This window comes from Schistocerca cancellata, chromosome 5, assembly GCF_023864275.1.
Source record: "Schistocerca cancellata isolate TAMUIC-IGC-003103 chromosome 5, iqSchCanc2.1, whole genome shotgun sequence".
NCBI classification, from domain to species: Eukaryota; Metazoa; Arthropoda; class Insecta; order Orthoptera; family Acrididae; genus Schistocerca; species Schistocerca cancellata.
Window position 1 is genome coordinate 590,323,427 of NC_064630.1, and position 18,766 is coordinate 590,342,192.

Genomic DNA, 18,766 nt, shown 5'->3' on the forward strand with positions numbered 1-18,766 from the left:
TTTCGATTTGCCACGGTATATAGTGTTGACTCCTCTCTCCAGATGATTCATTTCCAGTCATCCACTGTCCAGTGGCATTGCTCTGTATACCACCTCAAGTGTCACTCAGCATTGGCTACTGAATTGTGTGGGTTATGAGGAGCTGCACGACTATTGTACCCCATTCTTTTTAACTCATTACACACAGTCATTGTGCTAGCTGGACTGCTGGTAGCACTTTGGAAGTCACAGATGATTCCTTCTACTGATTTCATGTGGATACCTTTTGTACAGAAAAAAGAAATCACCATCACTGGACATTATCTGGGGGGTGTTTTTTTGCATTTCCACTTCACAGTCAACCCTGATGAATTTGTCACTCAGATGACATCTGACGACTAGTCCACGTATGAAGCTACTGATCTCTTCTGACCACCTATTCTGCTGTTACTAATTCTCTAGTGGCAACACAATACTTTCCACCTCATTTTATACTAGTAGGTCTGCCTCTCATAACTTTCATTTATGGTGTAAAATAGATCTGATGACTCCTTGACATCAAGTTTTTGTTATGGTACATTCGTAATACAGTAGCACCCAAAAAGCCCATTGCCAGCTTGACCTCAGAAGTGGAGTATCTCATGCATTGGGCACCCACGATTGAATGAACTAATGATGTCTTTCATGCATTTGACCATGAGGCAGTGCCTGGTCTGTAATATCTGCCACATGACATGCTAAACTAATCCATTCGCCATAGACATTCCACCAACACATCAGTTAGCTCTCACTTTCCTTTTGAGATATTTTATAAGTTTTTTTGTTGAAAATCTTATTTAGTGTACCAAAAGCCCTCTGGCTATTTTTATTCTTTTACTGTCCATATTGCTGTTGCATTCATTTGCCCTAAACACAAAAAAATCATCAACTGGTTCCAGGATATCATTGTTAATTTATACTCTCTTCTTTTTTATACACCACAAGAGAAAAAAAAATGCACCACAAAAGAATTATCCACTTGGGATGGAAACTGGTAGATATGATGTACATGTACAGACAAACAAATGATTACAATTTCAGAAAAACTGGATGATTTATTTAAGAGAAAGAGCCTCACAGACTGAGCAAGTCAATAACACATTGACCCACCTATGGCCCTTATGCGAGCAGTCAATCGGCTTGGCATTAATTGATAGATTGTTGGATGTCCTCCTGAGGAATATCATGCGAAATGCTGTCCAATCAGTGTGTTAGGTTGTCAGAATCTCAAGCTGGTAGCAAGGCCCTGCCTGTAATGCTCCATATGTTCTCAGTTGAGAACAGGTCAGGCCAATGTAGGATTCGGCAAGAATGAAGACATGCAATAGAAACTCTTGCTGTGTGGGGGTGAGTTGCACCTTGCTGAAATGCAAACCCAGGATGGCTTGCCATGAAGGGCAACAAAATTGATTATAGAAAATCATCAACATGCAGTTGTGCTGTCATTGTGCTATGGATAACAATAAAAAGGATCCTGCTTTGAAAAGAAATGGCATCCAAGACCATCACTTCTGGCTATTGGTCATATGGCAGGTGACAGACACATCTTCATTCATTGTTGAGGCTCATTTCGAAGTGGGATGTGTCTACCCTGAAAGTTTGAGCACTATGCTTTATTTCCAATACAGCTCTTGATTTTTCACAAATAATTTTGCAATGTCTGCTGTATATACCCTACGCCATAGCAACTTTGTTGTGACCAATATAGTCCAATGCCTTTGGAAGGTCAAGGACCATATATCTAATTCTTTGCTCACTTGCTGCTTTGTCTCTTTCAGAATATTTAAAATAGAATTTCCTAGTCTGTCTTATAACAGTTTGCACTGTTTTATGTAAGACCGATCTGATGGTAACTGATTTATAATTTTCAGCATTTGATTGATCCCTGCCTCTATGAACAGACATGATTTTTAACACTACTTAAACCATAGTTAAACTTGTCAGTGATCTCATCCATAAATCCGAACAGTTCTTTCTCTCTCTCTCTCTCTCTCTCTCTCTCTCTCTCTCTCTCTCTCTCTCTCTCTCTCTCTCTTTTACACTGTATAGGTACCATTTAGACACTCATTGTTTGATTTTGTTTTGTCTTGTTTTAGCGAGTACTTTTTTTTTGCCATTTGTGATCAACTTGTCAGTGACAGGAATAAGCATTATGTCACACAGGAGTTGTCATTTGTGCTTTCTTGCAATTTAAGAGTTATCATTTACGGATTTTTTCATTTTCTAAGTATAACGTGCATAAAAATGTTGCTAATAATCTCAACATTGTACCTCCATTTCTTCCCTTTCTTCTTCAGTATTACACTGAAGCACCAAAGAAACTAATATAGGCATGCATATTAACATACAGTGATATGTAAACAGGCAGAATACAGCACTGCGGTCGGCAACACCTATATAAGACGACAAGTTTCTGGCGTAGTTGTTACATCAGTTACTGGTGCTACAATAGCGAGTTATTGAGATTTAAGTGACTTTGAATGTGGTGTTATAGTTGGCGCATGAGTGATGGGACACAAGATCTCCAAGGTAGCAAAACCATTTCATGAGTGTACCACGAATGTCAGGAATCCGGTAAAACATCAAATCTCTGACATTGCTGCAGCCGGAAAAAGATCCAGCAAGAACGAAACCAACAGTGGCTGAAGAGAATTGTTCCGCGTGACAAAAGTGCACCCCTTCTGCAAATTGCTGCAGGTTTCAATGCCAGGCCATCAACAAGTGTCAGTGTGTGAACCATCAACGAAACAGCATTGAAGTGGGCTTTCAGAGCTGAAGGCCCACTTGTGTACCCTTGATGACTGCATGACACAGAGCTTTACTTTTGAATGCATTACGGGAACAGCAGTGATCAATGTCTTGTAAATAATTACTATTAAAAACAGTCTTGATCACGATTTATTTAACAAGGTGACCGGTTTCGACCACTACTGTGGTCATCTTCAGACCTACAAGATGTATACAAAGCACTAATTAGAGGGCTACATGCATTAATGAAAATACATAAAGTTATAAGGCTATAAAGCTATAAAACGTTGAATTACCATTGAGTAGGAACCCCTTTCTGTTGGAGAATCACAACTGAAGAAACCAGTGCACGTCTTACTTTATATAATGGAGGCTCCACCCACTTCTGACTGCATGATGTCATTATTAACCAATGAGTTATAAGTCGAATTACAATTTAAAATTTCTTAGTTAAAAGAACATTGTCAAGAATTAGAAATAAATACACACTAAACTTAGCTTATTAAACAGCTATTGTCAATTAAGAAGCGTTAAAAATATTTAAATATGTAGGAAAATGAACTTCGGTTTGGCAGTACATGGGTTGCCCTCTCATGGCCTGTCAGTGAACCATTTGGAACCACTGGTTGCTATGGTGAAGTTGGACGCCGTTGCAAAGATGAAGAAGCAGGCTTTTTCCACTGAAGTTGTTGTAGAGTCGATAGTCGAACTAGTGGTTGCCATGGTGAGAACAAACGCCGATGCAAAGAAGCCTGCTGCCACATCTTTGCATCGGCGTTTGTCCTCACCATGGCAACCACTAGTCCGACTATCGACTCTACAACAACTTCAGCGGAAAAAGCCTGCTTCTTCATCTTTGCAACGGTGTCTAACTTCACCATAGCAACCAGTGGTTCCAAATGGTTCACTGACAGGCCATGAGAGGGCAACCCATGTACTGCCAAACCGAAGTTCATTTTCCTACATATTTAAATATTTTTAACGCTTCTTAATTGACAATAGCTGTTTAATAAGCTAAGTTTAGTGTGTATTTATTTCTAATTCTTGACAATGTTCTTTTAACTAAGAAATTTTAAATTGTAATTCGACTTATAACTCGTTGGTTAATAATGACATCATGCAGTCAGAAGTGGGTGGACCCTCCATTATATAAAGTAAGACGTGCACTGGTTTCTCCAGTTGCGATTCTCCAACAGAAGGGGTTCCTACTCAATGGTAATTCAACGTTTTATAGCTTTATAGCCTTATAACTTTATGTATTTTCATTAATGCATGTAGCCCTCTAATTAGTGCTTTGTATACATCTTGTAGGTCTGAAGATGACCACAGTAGTGGTCGAAACCGGTCACCTTGTTAAATAAATCGTGATCAAGACTGTTTTTAATAGTAATTATTTACAGAGCTTTACGCCTCACCTGGACTCATCAACATCGACATTGGAATTTTGGGATGGGAAACTTGTTTCCTGGTCGGACAAGTCTTGTTTCAAATTGTATCAAATGGGTGGACATGTATGGGTCTGGAGACAACCTCTTGAAGCTGGTGGAGGATTTGTTATGGTGAGGGACGTTTGCAATTGGAGTGATATGGGATCCCTGATGTGTTTAAATATGACTCTGACAGGTGACATGTCCGTAAACATCCTGTCTGATCACCTGCATCCATTCATGTCCATTGTGTATTCCAATGGACTTGGGCAATTCCAACAGGACAGTGCAACACCTCACACATCCAGAATTGCTACAGAGTGGTTCCAGGAACACTCTTCTGAGTTTAAACACTTCTGCTGGCACCAAACTCCGCAGATATGAACATTATTGAGCATATCTGGGATGCCTTGCAACATGCTGTTCAGAAGAGATCTCCACCCCCTCGTACTCTTATGAATTTGTGGACAGCCCTGCAGGATTCATGGTGTCAGTTCCCTCCAGCACTACTTCACACTTTAATCAAGTTCATGTCATGTCTTGTTGCAGCACTAGTGCATACTTGCAGGCCACCTACATGATAGTAGGCAGGTGTAACAGTTTCTTTGGCTCTTCAGTGTAAATGGCCATGTCTCTTTTACAGGAATCTTTCCTGTTGGTTTTGTATGAGACCATAGATTCTGAGAGATATTATTTTAAACTTCAGCTAACTAGTGAAGAATACAATAAAGAACATGCTTTGACCACTTTTTGAAAAAAAATGAGTTATGTAGTCTATGAGTTGTAGAATTCTGTGTTTTTTAATAATGTTAATTGACCAGTTTGATAATATGAATACTCCACGATGTATAACCAGTTTTAAATTAGGCATGCAGGGAAAGAATGTGCTAATGTCTCTTGCTACAGGAAATAAATGTGCTTTGTTCAATTTCTGTATCAAGTTTTAGATTTCTTGTGGATTGCCAATCAATATTAGAGCAAGTAACAGAGAATTTTCCTTTATTGTGAATTGTTGTACTAGTAAAAACTGTTGCTATAGTTTGAGACATTCTGTTTAGTAATTCAGTAGCTGTAAGTGATTCGTTTCAGTTATAATTGTTCATTATTTATACCTAATGACAAGTACTTCGTCTGAGGATAAAAGATGGAGATCTTCAGATTCTAACAATGTTAGAAAAGGGAACTAGGAGAAGACAGCAACTGTAAGTTAGTGTTTGATGAAGTAAGTGCTGAACAAAGATCCAATATTATAAGAAAATTTAATTATTTGGAAGACTGGAATGAATGATCGTTGCATCTGACAGACCTCATTACAATACCTTCAGTTTGTAGAAGGCAATCAAGGCAGAATGATGATGCACAGCTTCGAGGGTGTAGTTTGAACTACAGAGTGAGAACAAAATGTGACGCCATTACGTATGAAGTTCCTATGGAGAAAAGCCTTCATGACAGTGTTTGGAATAGCAAGGTGGTGATTAATGACAATTAAAAGATGAATGAAGTTGTGTGTCTCTCCTCGTGATGGAAGGGGTAAGCATGGAGATAGGCCATAGAAAGTTAAGGAAGAAGGAGAAAAGGCAGTTTATAATCATACTGATTCATTTTAGGGTGGATTAAGTCATTGCAATAATGACAAAACCAGGATATTTTATCTCCCAAAGGAACTTTCAGTGAAAAAAAATACACAAAATGTTCCAGGAAAAATACCCAAATTGTGACATTTCATGTCGGATGTATAGAACAATAATCAGCATCCAATTCAATGTAGTGCACACACTCTGTGATAAGTGCTGAATGCAAGAGTATCTGAAAATTTAGGTAATGATATGAAGAAACAAGCCTGGAAAGAAATTAATAAGATCACCATTGACCACAAGATTCACAGTCAAAGCTGAAACATTTTATTCCAGAAAGAGAAATACGTGTTTAAGAAGGCAAAATTCTAATGAAACCGAAGCAATCTGTGTGGACTACCACAAAACATTGTACTTACCAAGTACCTCCATAATTATCTCTATTACAAAAGGCAGTTGTTTACTCTATAAAAATTCATCAGCTGCCAAATGGAATTCTGTTGTTCTACACTCCTTTTTTTTTTTTTTTTTAATCTCTGTGCGACAGAATTGTTGGACAAGAAAGTCAAACATATTTAATTTTTTATGATTCACGTTCAGGCCAGAATAAGAATTACACTGGTCCAAGTTATCTTAATTATCCTGTGAGTGAACTAAAACTTCTGAAGACAGTGAAAGTAGATTTTCCTATTGGAGGACACTTTCGTGGAGTGTGGTAAGAATATAGTTTATAATATAAAAGCAGCTGTAGAAGTACTGATGGGTTAGGTGCGAATAGTGGTTAAAGCTCAGTGGAGACCTAAACCTTTTGATGTTGTGATAGCCAATCAAGATTTTATAAAAAATTGTTAATCATTTCTGCAAAAGAAATATTTGAGAAAGTGCTAAAAAGACCCTTCGGTGGGGCAGTCAAAACAAAATGCTCCACCTCATTCAACACCGAGAAACTTATAATGGAGCTTTGATTTCATTGGCGGTGAATGCTTCACAGCAACTTCAAGATCAGCAGCCTGGAGAACACATCTCCTACTTACTAAGGTAAAATATAAAAATTAAGTAAAATATTATTTTAGAGTAATTTTATATAATAATAATATTAATAATAATAATAATTTGTTGTTTCAGGCTCTCTGGCAATATCAAAAGAAGAAAAGTATCAGGATCTCCATGTTTTGAAGGAGTGTTATTTTCAAGAAGCTAGTGTGTTTTACACATACCTTTTACACTAGTCTGAAAAGTGCATGTTGGGACAAAGTGGTACTATAATGTGTTTTTATTACCACTTTACTACATGTTGTTAAAATAGCAAAGATAAATTATTTAAAAAGAAATATGTTTATTGTTTCAAATATTGTTTTTCATTACAAAATATTGTGTCAAATAACATCGAACAAAAATTAGCTTTACTTGCAATATTTTCTATAATGCTACATAAGAGCAGCTAGTTTTTCCCTTGTAATCCACGACATAACTTCAAATATTATGCCAGTAAAACTGCAATTTCGATGTTTAAGATATCAGCTTATATTAAATATTATGTATATAACACGATCCTCCAAATGATGATAGTATTTATTAATTTTAACCATTACTACCCATGAAATTTGATTTCAATCTTTAAAATTGCTCATCTGAACAGTATGATTATGTGCTCTTCAAGTAAGTTGTGGAAGAAGCTGGATTATGTTTTTCTTGTTGGTATACTATATACTTTCTTCTTCTTTCTCTAAATTGTGGAAATGCCTTGGATTCTCTTGATCTCTCTCTTTCTATGTAATTTTTAGTTCTTCCCTTGGCTTTATATTATATTTCTTACTATTCGTTTTCTATTATTCTCTGTATTTACAATTCTTTGTTCAATAGGGAAGGCATAATTTATTTGATACAGAAACCACAATTTTCTGATATTAATGCCAGAACAGCCAAGGGTAATCCCAACTTTGTCTGTAGAGTCTTCTTCTTGAATTGCATCCCAACCGTCAATCACCCAGAGTAATTTTATGTTTATGGCATGTATGTATTCTTGCAAAGGTGATTCAGAAACGATTTCAGTGATTCCTTTGAATTAGACATGTAATGCTGAATGGGAGAGAAACCCTCAGTTCTTACTGGGTGAGACATAGGGTTTTCCAACAAGAGAAAAACCAACTCTTAACTGAAAGATATTTTAAGGCAATCTAATAATGAAAGCATTCACAAAAGAGACAGACAGACCTCCACATGCTTCGATGATTATTGGAGCAGACATGGAGTCAGTCTGGTGCAATTTTATTTAGAGCTCATCTTGGTAAAGAATGAGTAAGAGTGATAAATGGTGAGTGCCTGAAGCATTATCACACATCATTACAGCCACTCAATCTTTATTCTATTTAGCGGCTGCAGAACTCTTGTCATTTCATGATGCTAATTTTAAATTTAAGCCCATCTCAGCCGTATACAGTTTAACACTGTGTAACTCTCTTTCTCCTCTGAGTCTTGATATGCTTCAAAAAAACGACAGCTCCTATGCAATACATTGCTAGCTTCTTGCCAACCTGCACTTACTAGGTGGTTTTCTAACATTCCATACCTCAGTCAGTTAAAACGGAACCATTGCAGGATCACTTTGTTCTCTGTCTGTCTGTCTGTCCATCCGACTGGCTGTTAAAAACACTTTTCCTCAGGAACAGGTAGGCATATCAAGTTGACATTTATGTCACATACTGGGGCCTATGGTCCCTTGGTGGTGTAAAACATTGAAGCTTGTAAATCAGTGCAATCAAAAGATACATCAAATATTTTAATACTCATGACTCACTCATCAAAACCTATGGGGTATTCCCATTGGCCTAGGACCATAACATTTGGTGAGAAGCAAGGTCTCACAGTATAACCAAAGGAAAAAATTCAAAAACTGTAAATTTGTAATCAAATCAAATGAAAAAAATATATATATACTTTTGTCATCTGCGATCAGCCTGTCTGTTAACATGTCTTTTTTTCGGGAACGAGTGGACATTTCAAGTTGTGATTCATGTCACTTGCTAAGGTCTATGGTCCCTTGGCAGTATAATAAATGTTAGCTTCTATCTCAGTGCAGTGAAAATGTATGGCCATTAACATCACATACTTTGGTACAGTCAAACGCATTCATCAAAATCTGTAGGGTACTTCTTGTTGATTTAGTATCAGGAAATTTGGGAAGAAGCAAGGGTTCACAGTACAAGTAAAGAAAAAAATCAAAAAACTGTAAATTTGTAAATATACGAGGGCTATTCAGAAAGTAGGGAATGTTTCCGTGTGACGCCACTAGGTGCACCTAGATCACATATATTATGGTATGTGCATGCTCGGCAGCTCAGTTGGCATCCATCCGTGACAGCAGGAATGTCTCTGCGCATCTGTTTTTTTCGATATTCGAATTTGAAATGTGCGCTGCAATCGAAAATCCCGTCAGTTCAGAGGTGCGGTCTGTGATACGGTTTTTGTTGGCAAAAAACCTAAAACCCATAGAAATTTATTGTGAACTGTGCAAAGTGTATGGTAACAACGTAATGAGTGAATGTTTCATCTGGAAATGGTGCATTCGGTAACAAAATGGCCAACCAACGTTCATGATGAAGAGAAGAGTGGATGCCCGAGCATTCTGAGTGACGATCTTCTCGCTAAAGTTGATGAAACGATTCGTGAAAACCATCACTTCCCAATAACGGAGCTTTCGCTTTCTTTTCCACAAGTTTCACAGACTTTGTTGTGTGAAATTGTTACTCAAAAGCTAGGTTACCACAAATTTTGTGCACGATGGGAGTCCAAAATGCTTACAGACTACCATAAAGAACAGCGAATGGGGGCAATGTAGAGAAACTATGGCTCAAGTTTAAAAAAATAGTTGACCACACACTGGATAGATATGTACCCAGCAGGACAGCCCATAATGGGAGGGAACCTCTGTGATATACATCACTGTAAGGAAACTTCTAAAGAAACAGTGATTACTGCGTAATATCTGTAAAACAAAGAGTAATGCGCTAGGTAGCCAGATGCTGAATAAAATGCATCACGAGAGCAGTGCATGATGCCTTCGATAACTACCGTAGCGGAGTATCGCCAACTGAGCTTTCACAGAAACCAAAGAAATTCTGGTCACATGTAAAGTGTAGCACCTAAGTTACTGTCCAGTCCCTAGCAAACAAGACAGCAGCTGAAATTGAGGGCAGCTGAAATGCTTAACTGAGTTTTCAAATGTTCCTTTACAGAGGAAAACTCAGGAGAACTGCCCTAGTTTAATCCGTATACCACTGAAAAGATGAATGAAATAAATTTAGTGTCAGTGGCGTCGAGAAACAGCTGAAATCATTAAAACTGAACTAAGTTCCAGGCCTCAATGAAATCCCTGTCAGATTCTGTACTGAATTTGTGGCTGATTTAGCCCTCTTCTAACTATAATCTATTGTAGATCCCTCGAACAACAAACAGTGCCCAATTCTTGGAAAAAAGCACAGGTTACACCAATCTACAAGAAACATAGCAGAAGTGATGCAAAATACTACCATTCAGTATCCTTGTTGTCGAGCAGAACATATTCTGAGCTCAAACATAATGAGGCTTGTTGAATCGAATGACCTTCTCCATGCCAACCAGCAAGGATTCCGAAAACTTAAATAATGTGAAACCCATCTTGCACTTTTCTAACTTGCACTTTTCTCATGTGATACACTGAAAGCTTTGGATCAAGGCACTCGGGTAGATGCACTATTTCTTGATTTTCAAAATTCACTTGACTCAGTTCCATACCAATGCTTATTGGGAGAAGTACAATACGGGGTATCAAGTGAAATTTGTTACAGGACTGAAGATTTTTTGGGAGGATGTGGCATGTTATCTTGATGGAGTGTCATTGTCAGATATAGAATTAACTTTGAATGTAACCCATGTAAGTGGTTTGGGACCCTTGCTGTTCATGGTGTATATTAATGGCCTTGCAGTCAATATTAATTGTAGCGTCAGGCTTTTTGCAGATGATGCAGTTATCTCTAATGAATCTCTCTGAAGGAAGCTGCATAAATATTCAGTCAGGTCTTGATGAGGTTTCATAGTCATGCAGAGACTGGTAGCTTGCTTTAAATGTTCAGAAATGTAAAACTGTGCACTTCACAAAAAAGAAGTATTCTCGGATTAGAATATCAATGAGTCACAGTTGGAATCGGCTAACTCGTACAGATACCTGGGTGTAATACTTTGTAGGGATATGAAATGAAATCATCACATAATCCCAGTTGTGGGTAAAGCAGGTGGTAGAGTTTGATTTGTTGGTAGAATACTGGGGAAGTGCAGTCAATTTACAAAGGAGGTTGCTTACAAGTCACTCATGTGAGCAATCTTAGAATGTTGCTCTAGTATGTGGGACCTGTACCGAATAGGACTAACATGGGATATTGAACATATATAGAGAAGGGCAGCACAAATGTCACAGGTTTGTTTAATCCATGGGAGAGTGTCATAGAGATACTAAAGGAACTAAACTGGAAGATTCTTGAAGATAGACATAAACTATCCTGAGAAAGTTTGTTAACAAAGTTTCAAGAACTGGCTTTAAATGATGGCTCAAGGAATATACTACAACTTCTATGTATTGTTCACATAGGGGTCATGAGGATAAGATTAAAATAATTACTGCATGCACAGATGCCTACAATGATTTTTCCCATGCACCATACACGAATGGAACGGGAAGAAACCCTAACAACTGGTACAATGGGATGTACCTTCTGCCACACACATCACAGTATAAATGTATGGTAGAGAACCCTCAGTGTGTGAGCCCTACTCTCACCTGAACTTTTTTTCCCCCTCCATAAAATGCACAGACCTCTGTTGAACTGCTGATGAAACTTGGTGTGTACTGCTTTATCTATTCTCATGAAAATCTGTTGCTTCAATCTTCACCCCCCCCCCCCCTCCCGAAATCAAATGTGGATTGTTCTGCAAATGTATCAGAATTTTTTTCTGTTTGTTCTCCAGTCATTGACGGTTAAAGCTGATATTTTATACACATTAGCAATGGCTCAGTTTCATGCCTTTAGTAGTATGTTTTATTTCTTTTAATTGTTTTGTTGCTTTTAATTTTTAAGTAAAATCGCAATGCATGTCAATTTGAATACTTTGATTTCCTTGGACATAAAACTTTGTAGGACACTGAATGGTGGTCATCAACTGAAACTGGTATACATCGGGCACAGTCCCTTAACGCACGGTTTTTTACTCCGGCGGGAGGACCCCCCAATCTGCAGTGCTTGTGGCGTCCAGATTACTGTCCGCCACATTTTACTTGACTGTCCTTTATTCTCTGACCAGAGGGCGGTGGTTTCCTTGCCACTGGATTTGCCCTCTATTTTGCAAGACGACGCAACGACTGTGGTTAAGGTCTTACGGTTTTGTGTCCTGTCCAATTTGTTGCCTCGGAATTAGGGAGAGGATTTTAATGTGCTGCTGGGTGACTGGCTCACCCAGGCTTTAGGTAAGAGGTCCGCCAGTCACGATTACCTACTTGTTTCACTTCGATTTCTGTTCTCATCTCCTTGTGTTTCCTTTCCTTTTTTAGTGTGTTTCTTCTCCTCTTGTTTTGCCTCTGTATGTGAGGATTTGTAACTGCGTCAGGTCTGTCTTTCAGCCGTTCTCCTTGTTCGCTGTCCGTCTTCGTCCCTTCACTGCATGTGTTCCTGTTTCTATGCGTTTGGGCACTGATGACCACGCTGTTTAGCGCCCGAAAACCTCAAACCACACACACACATACACACACACACACACACACACACACACACACACACACACACACACAACAGTGAAGCTGATGTTGTGAAATTCTTATGTGTTGACTTTAACATTTGCAGGAAGACAGTAGTTGGGAGCACTCTCTGTGCAGCAGGAGATAATAGTTTCTCCAAATGTAAATGTCATTAAGGACTGTTATATGTATAATAAGAACAAGAATGAGAATGGCAATGCATCCTTTAATACCAATACAGCTGACAGATCAACTCGTGTAAAAGTAGAACCCTGCTTGTGTCGTGTAAAATAGTTAGATAAGCAGAAACCAGACTCGCACATTCTAACTTCAGATTGTCAGAAACTCTGATAATTTTTGTTTGGATAGGTGGAGTTCTGCTGTTGTAACCTAACAAACAATAGAGGTTATATTCCTTGTATTTATTTTCTGATGAATTTCTCTCAAATCTTCTGACAACAGTAAAAATTATAATTTGGTTACAAGTTTTTGGTTTAGTTAACTTACCTACAAAAAACATTTTGCTCTGAGTTGTGTCTAGCAATTCAACTATTCAAACGTTCTGACGACTTAAAGTGTGAGTGTGGATCTGGGTTATATCGGCTTATTCCCCCAAACCACCTTCCACTTCTTTACAAGGTGACTTACTTGGAATTTGCAGCCACTCTTCTTTACTGAATAGCGGGCTGCTGGAAACCCTCTTGACTTCTTCTCCGTGAAATAACCTTTGGTAAAGGAATTTTTAGACTCCTTCTACGTATGAAATAAGTAGACATACAAACTTTACTTTTCGTCAGCTAACAATGTATTTGACCTCCATACACAATAAAAATCTCACTTTCCACATGAATATGTAACTTCCTGCAAGTCTCTCGTCGGACATTAGAAACAAATTGAGTTACAGTTAAAAGAAAGTTGGCTTGGATACCATGACCTTTCTTAACATGAATCATAAAATGAGTCTTGCCTCTAACAAGGTTGTGTCAAGAATCTACAAGAGTACTTTTTCAACTGTTCTGGTTTTAATAACAATAGTCAGTGACACAATAAGCACAGAGCTGCATATAAACTCCATGGTTCTTCCTTACACACTGACTAAAACATCTATGGATTGCCCAACAGGTACTTGTTGGTGCCATCCCGACCACTGCATCTAATTTCTTCCCGTGACTGATTTTAAACCTGTACACACAAACGTGGTTTATTTGAAATTACATTGTGTGTTATGTATATGCTGTCTGATAAAATCTTGTTGGACTATGTACTCTCATATAAGATTGCATCTATTAGGTCATGAAAACTGTTTGTGTGATAATTGTCATTCATGGTTTTAAATTTAGATCACTTATCATTACTGTGTATGGGGATTCCTCAGTGGCTTTCTGTAAAAACATGTCTAACTTAATAAGTAAACCATACACAAGATTTAGTAATTGATATGGACCTAATGTCAGCCTTTCGCTGCCTTAAATTTTAACTGTATTGCTGCTGCTGCTTGAAAAGCATTTTTAAATTGTTTTGCACTGCACGTGGGATTCTGTCTTGATTGTGCTGCCTGGAAATATTGTGACTACCCCATCTTAGTTAGAGGCTTGTGAAATTGCATTGATCTTGTATAGTTCAAACATTTGTTCCATTTTCTTGTAGTATGTATTCAGTCATAATTAAACTGTCATAACACTGTAATCATGAGAATTTGTATCTACATACATTTTTGTTATCAAATCATTAACATCTGTGGTAATTTCTTCCCTCCTTGTGTTTAGCACAAAAAGTGCTCTTCCGTCAGTATGGCTCTGTGACTATGACCACAATACGAGGTCTCCTTTGTGCTTAATTTCCAAGTGCTTTCTGGTGTTTGAATGTCCCCCAGATGTGGTGGAAGTACTACATCTACATACATACTCTACAAATCACTATGAAGTGGGTGGCAGTGGGTACTTCTCATTATATCTTTTATTTGCGTTTCTTCCATTTCATGCTAAGAATGGCTGCCTAAATGCATATGTGTGAGCTGTAATTAATCTAAACTTGTCTTTTGGGTATCTACAGGATTGATATGTAGGAAGGTGTTGTATATTCTTAGATTCCACATATAATACAGGTTATTGAAACTTTGCAAGTAGACAATTATGGCATAACGGATGGCTGTTGTGACACTTCTGTCATTTCAGGTTTTCCGGCATTTGATCATTTATGTTTGCCCCTCTCCGTGTACATTCAGTATCCCATATTAGTCCTCTTTTGATATGGGTCCTGTATGCCTGAGCAATATTCTAAGATGAGATGCACAAATGATTGTAGGCAGACTCCTTAGTTGACTTGATTTCATTATTCTAGTATCCTATCAATTAGCCAGTCTGCCACTGATAATTCCAATTTCATATCCCCATAAATTGTTACACATGGCTATTTGTATGAGTTGACTGTTTATAATAGTGGCTCATTGATATTGTAGTCATATATATATATATATATATATATATATATATATATATACTACGTTACTTTGTTGTGTGAACATTTAAAGCGAGTTGCAAATCTGTTCTCTTCTAGTTAAGGGAATTTCTAGCTTTCAGCTTTGCTACCATTTTGTTTATATATGGCCCAAAATGACACTGGAATAACTTAAAATGTACATTGGCATGCACCCTATCCCTCCCTGGACTTGTCACCTACTGTGCCCATTGTTACTCCTCAACTTCCTTTGTGAATTCTTCACGTAGAGCCTCAAAGTCTGCAGCATGACTAAGGCCTGTATTTTGTTTGAGGGTGTTAATAAGATGGAACACTCCTATTTTTCCAGGACTTGAGGGCCTACACTGGACTCAAATTTAAACTGTTTGGCAACAGTTCTTTTTTCTTCTTGTCAGTCCCTTTTATCTTGAGTCTCTTGATTATGGCAGATATCTGTTGTGGTATCCTTCTATACCCACTTTTATCAGTTACTTTCTTCCATTAATGTCTGATAGCTGACACACACATTTTTTAAAATATAGAATTCCTTCTCCCAGTCCTTTTACTGCTTCCCAGTAAGCAACCCCTCCACATTCCAGTTCCTATGTAGTTCTTCTCTGACAGTCACAAATCTTTCTTTCCTGTTGTAAGGTACTGAGTAGGTGGACACCAGGAAGTATTTTTTACTGAAAAAAGTAGACAGTTCTCAAAAGATGAGTTTATCCCAGATAGCTGGCTGTTTACATAGCACCCTCATTTGGTAATAACTCCAATGTTGTGGCTTTGGATGCAAAGCTGTGGCAATAACATCTCAGAAATGCCACTTTCAACAAACAGATTGAATTTAGACACTACAAACTCCAATCGAATTTTGATAATCTGAATTATCACCAGTAGCTGCTTGGATGAGATTCACGTTAATGTAGCAGCTGTATAATATTCAAATAGTACTACTCTGGTAATTTTGTAATATTGAGATACTGATGTAAACTAGATTGTGTTGTATTTTTTGTTTTATACCTACAATAAACTACAGATTTTTTAAAGTTCTGTAATGCATTTCCCAGCGTTCGGTTGTTTTCCTAGTTATAATTTCCTTCTTGAAGCAGTTCATGTGTTTACTTTTTTTTCCTCTCTCTTTGGCACTGTAGCCTTCTGCCTTCCAGTGTATTGCTAGCCTCCATGGTCTGCTTATGACACATCATCCTGTTAGCAGTACAGCAGAAGTGTGCACTTTACATGGAATTTTAAGTTTTACTTTATTGTTTATTTACAGCTGGTATCTACCGCATCTTATAATATATCCTACAGGGTGTTATCTAGTAAGATATTTTTCAGATTCCTACCATTCTCTATGTTTCGTTCCATACAAGAGTATTATTCTGCAGAAGATATTTCCTATGTGCTTTTAGTAATTTCCCTAGGCTTTAGTTGATTTATAGGCATTTTATCCCCATTCACAGTAGTCTCTTACATTATTCCCCCCCCCCCCCCCCCCCTCCGTTTTTTGGGTCCTGGCTCATCAGCATCTTTTGCATATATTCAATTTTATTACGACAATGCAGCATTGTGGTTTGACTCTTAACATGGATAACTTCCTGAAAGCTGGGACTCTGCAATTGTTGATCTACATTATGGAAATATAAGCACTGTGAGTACTTGTCACTGTTTTTTGTTTAATACCAATGCTATGGTTCTGTATCATGACCATTTCAAATTTCTCACAGTGATTTGTATTCTTGATATGTAAATGTGAAGGTGTGTGTATACTAATGTGGAAGCAGTAGTTGGGAATAAAACATTTTCATACAATTATGTGGCTTTTGATAACACCTCATCATTCTTGATGTTTTAATTGCTATAATTTTTTGATAATCTGAATGGCTTTTGAATGTTATTGTTATTCACAATGTCTCTGAACTGTGGTTGCCCTCTCCAGAAAGTATTTAAACAGAAAACTAATCTGACTCAGTGACTTAAAATGCAATCATCAACATTTTTATTCCAGATGGATCTTGTTTACCTTTGTCGTAACATAGAAAATAACAGTCCTGCTTATAACGGAAGGTAGTTCAGCTGAAGGTTTGCACCTCCAAAAATCTTGCAAATTGCCTCAGTTGACCTAACAATTGTCTTGTCAGAGTTTTATATTGTCCTGTAAAGAGACTAGAAGACTGCCTTAAAACTTTACATATTCCACAACCAACTGGAACAACTTTTCCTGATATTTTTGTAGTGTTCTCATTGTCAGGTAACATGATGCTCAATTAAAATAGATGTCAATAACCTGGTGGTACTGGTACTCTTTCACCTGTTTGTATTGTGTTTACAACTTGATAAGTAATACAGTCCTTCAAATCATATGTGATCCTTGCAGAGTAAGAGAGAAGCATTGGTAGAACAAAGTTAAAACCGATGTGTGAAATAAAAGTAAAAGTTTAGAGTTGCAGGTATCAAGAGTGAAAATTTGAGAGTAGAAGCTACATCATGTTTTACCAGCTTGGAGATTACTAAAATCCCCACTCATCTTTTTTTTATTTGAAGAGAATTGCCTTAATGTGAGCTGTTTTGATCTTCCATTCAATGATTTTTATTTTTTTTCCCCCCAGTGGTGTTTGCGTTAAATGTACATGCTAATAGAATACAATTTCTTTGAACATAAGATTACCATATCTATATCACATTGTGAGGTAGTCAAATAAATATTTAATTTAGTTAGCTCTGCTTCAATGACAGTTCTGCAAGTGGACAAGCAAAAATTTGTAACTGTGTGGAGAATTTGTGCTGTACATTTGAAACTTTACTTACCACTTTCTGCATGAAGTGACAGCACTACATTGTTAAACAATCAGTTCCATGACTGTTGAACAAAGAATTCTTACTTGATATTTGTAAGTTAGCCTTCCTTACACAAATTACCTGAGGTGTCTGATTGTCACTTTGTATCATATTGGTGGGTTGTTTACAATTTTGACAATTATCACCACATTCTAAAGTAGCGGGTGCGTATTGGTTTACAACTCCTGTGACAAATTTCATGTGGAAACAAATACTCACTGTCTTACTACTGTATCATCAAGTGTTACTCCAGATGGTAATAATGTTTAGCTGTTGAAGATTTTTTATTGTTGATGAAGTGTTGAAGTAGTCTGAAAACTGTTAACACAGTCTCAAAATATTTCTGCGAGCTGTGCTACTTTTAGTCTGGAGCGGCAGTTAGTGTTGCTGACTGGTGTGCTCTAGGTCACCGGTTCAAACCCGATCACGAGCAAATATATCTTATTTAGTAGTTGTCATTTCTTGAAGGTTTTTGGAATTTCTTATGTTTGCAATGTTTGTATGTTCTAGAATACTCGGTGTTTGTCTAAACAGCAGCACTCTCCATCCAGGTGGAAGTTCTGTCTGTTAACTGGTGTCTGCAATAAATTTGCTGTTAGTGCTAATTCTTGCATTCATTGACAATCCTGCTTACTCGTTGGGACTTGAGTGTGGTTGCAACATGATACTGGTGGAGATGTTAGGTACTTCAAAACATCTATGACGTTATCTATACAGTTTGGCAAAGTAAAAGTTGTTGCCTACATGGACAGGAACTGGAATACTAGCAGTACACTGTTCTAAAGGTCCGTATATTCAGGAGACCAGTGGCTTCCAAAACAGCAGTAAGTCAGCTGCACATCAGGCATCCATCAGTGTCTTCCAGAGACACTGGTCAGGACCTGACAAAATGGCTGAAAGGATTCAGCTGAATCACCAAACAAAACAGGTGGGATGAAATA

At 37.6% G+C, this 18,766-nt stretch overlaps 1 protein-coding gene across 4 annotated transcripts in view; it reads left to right on the forward strand.

The window, feature by feature from the left end:
* The window catches only part of LOC126187319 (guanine nucleotide-binding protein subunit beta-5), a 180,027-nt gene that overhangs the window by 10,481 nt on the left and 150,780 nt on the right, over positions 1-18,766 (forward strand). The window contains exons 1-2 of one of the 4 annotated variants that reach the window (XM_049928330.1): positions 6,318-6,805; positions 6,893-7,024. The exons of 2 other annotated variants lie outside the window; for them this stretch is intronic. The gene's annotated coding sequence lies outside the window, so the exon portion shown is untranslated. Of the gene's footprint in view, positions 1-6,317; positions 6,806-6,892; positions 7,025-18,766 lie in introns of those variants that run through there. One more of the 4 variants, XM_049928331.1, reaches the window with a different exon arrangement.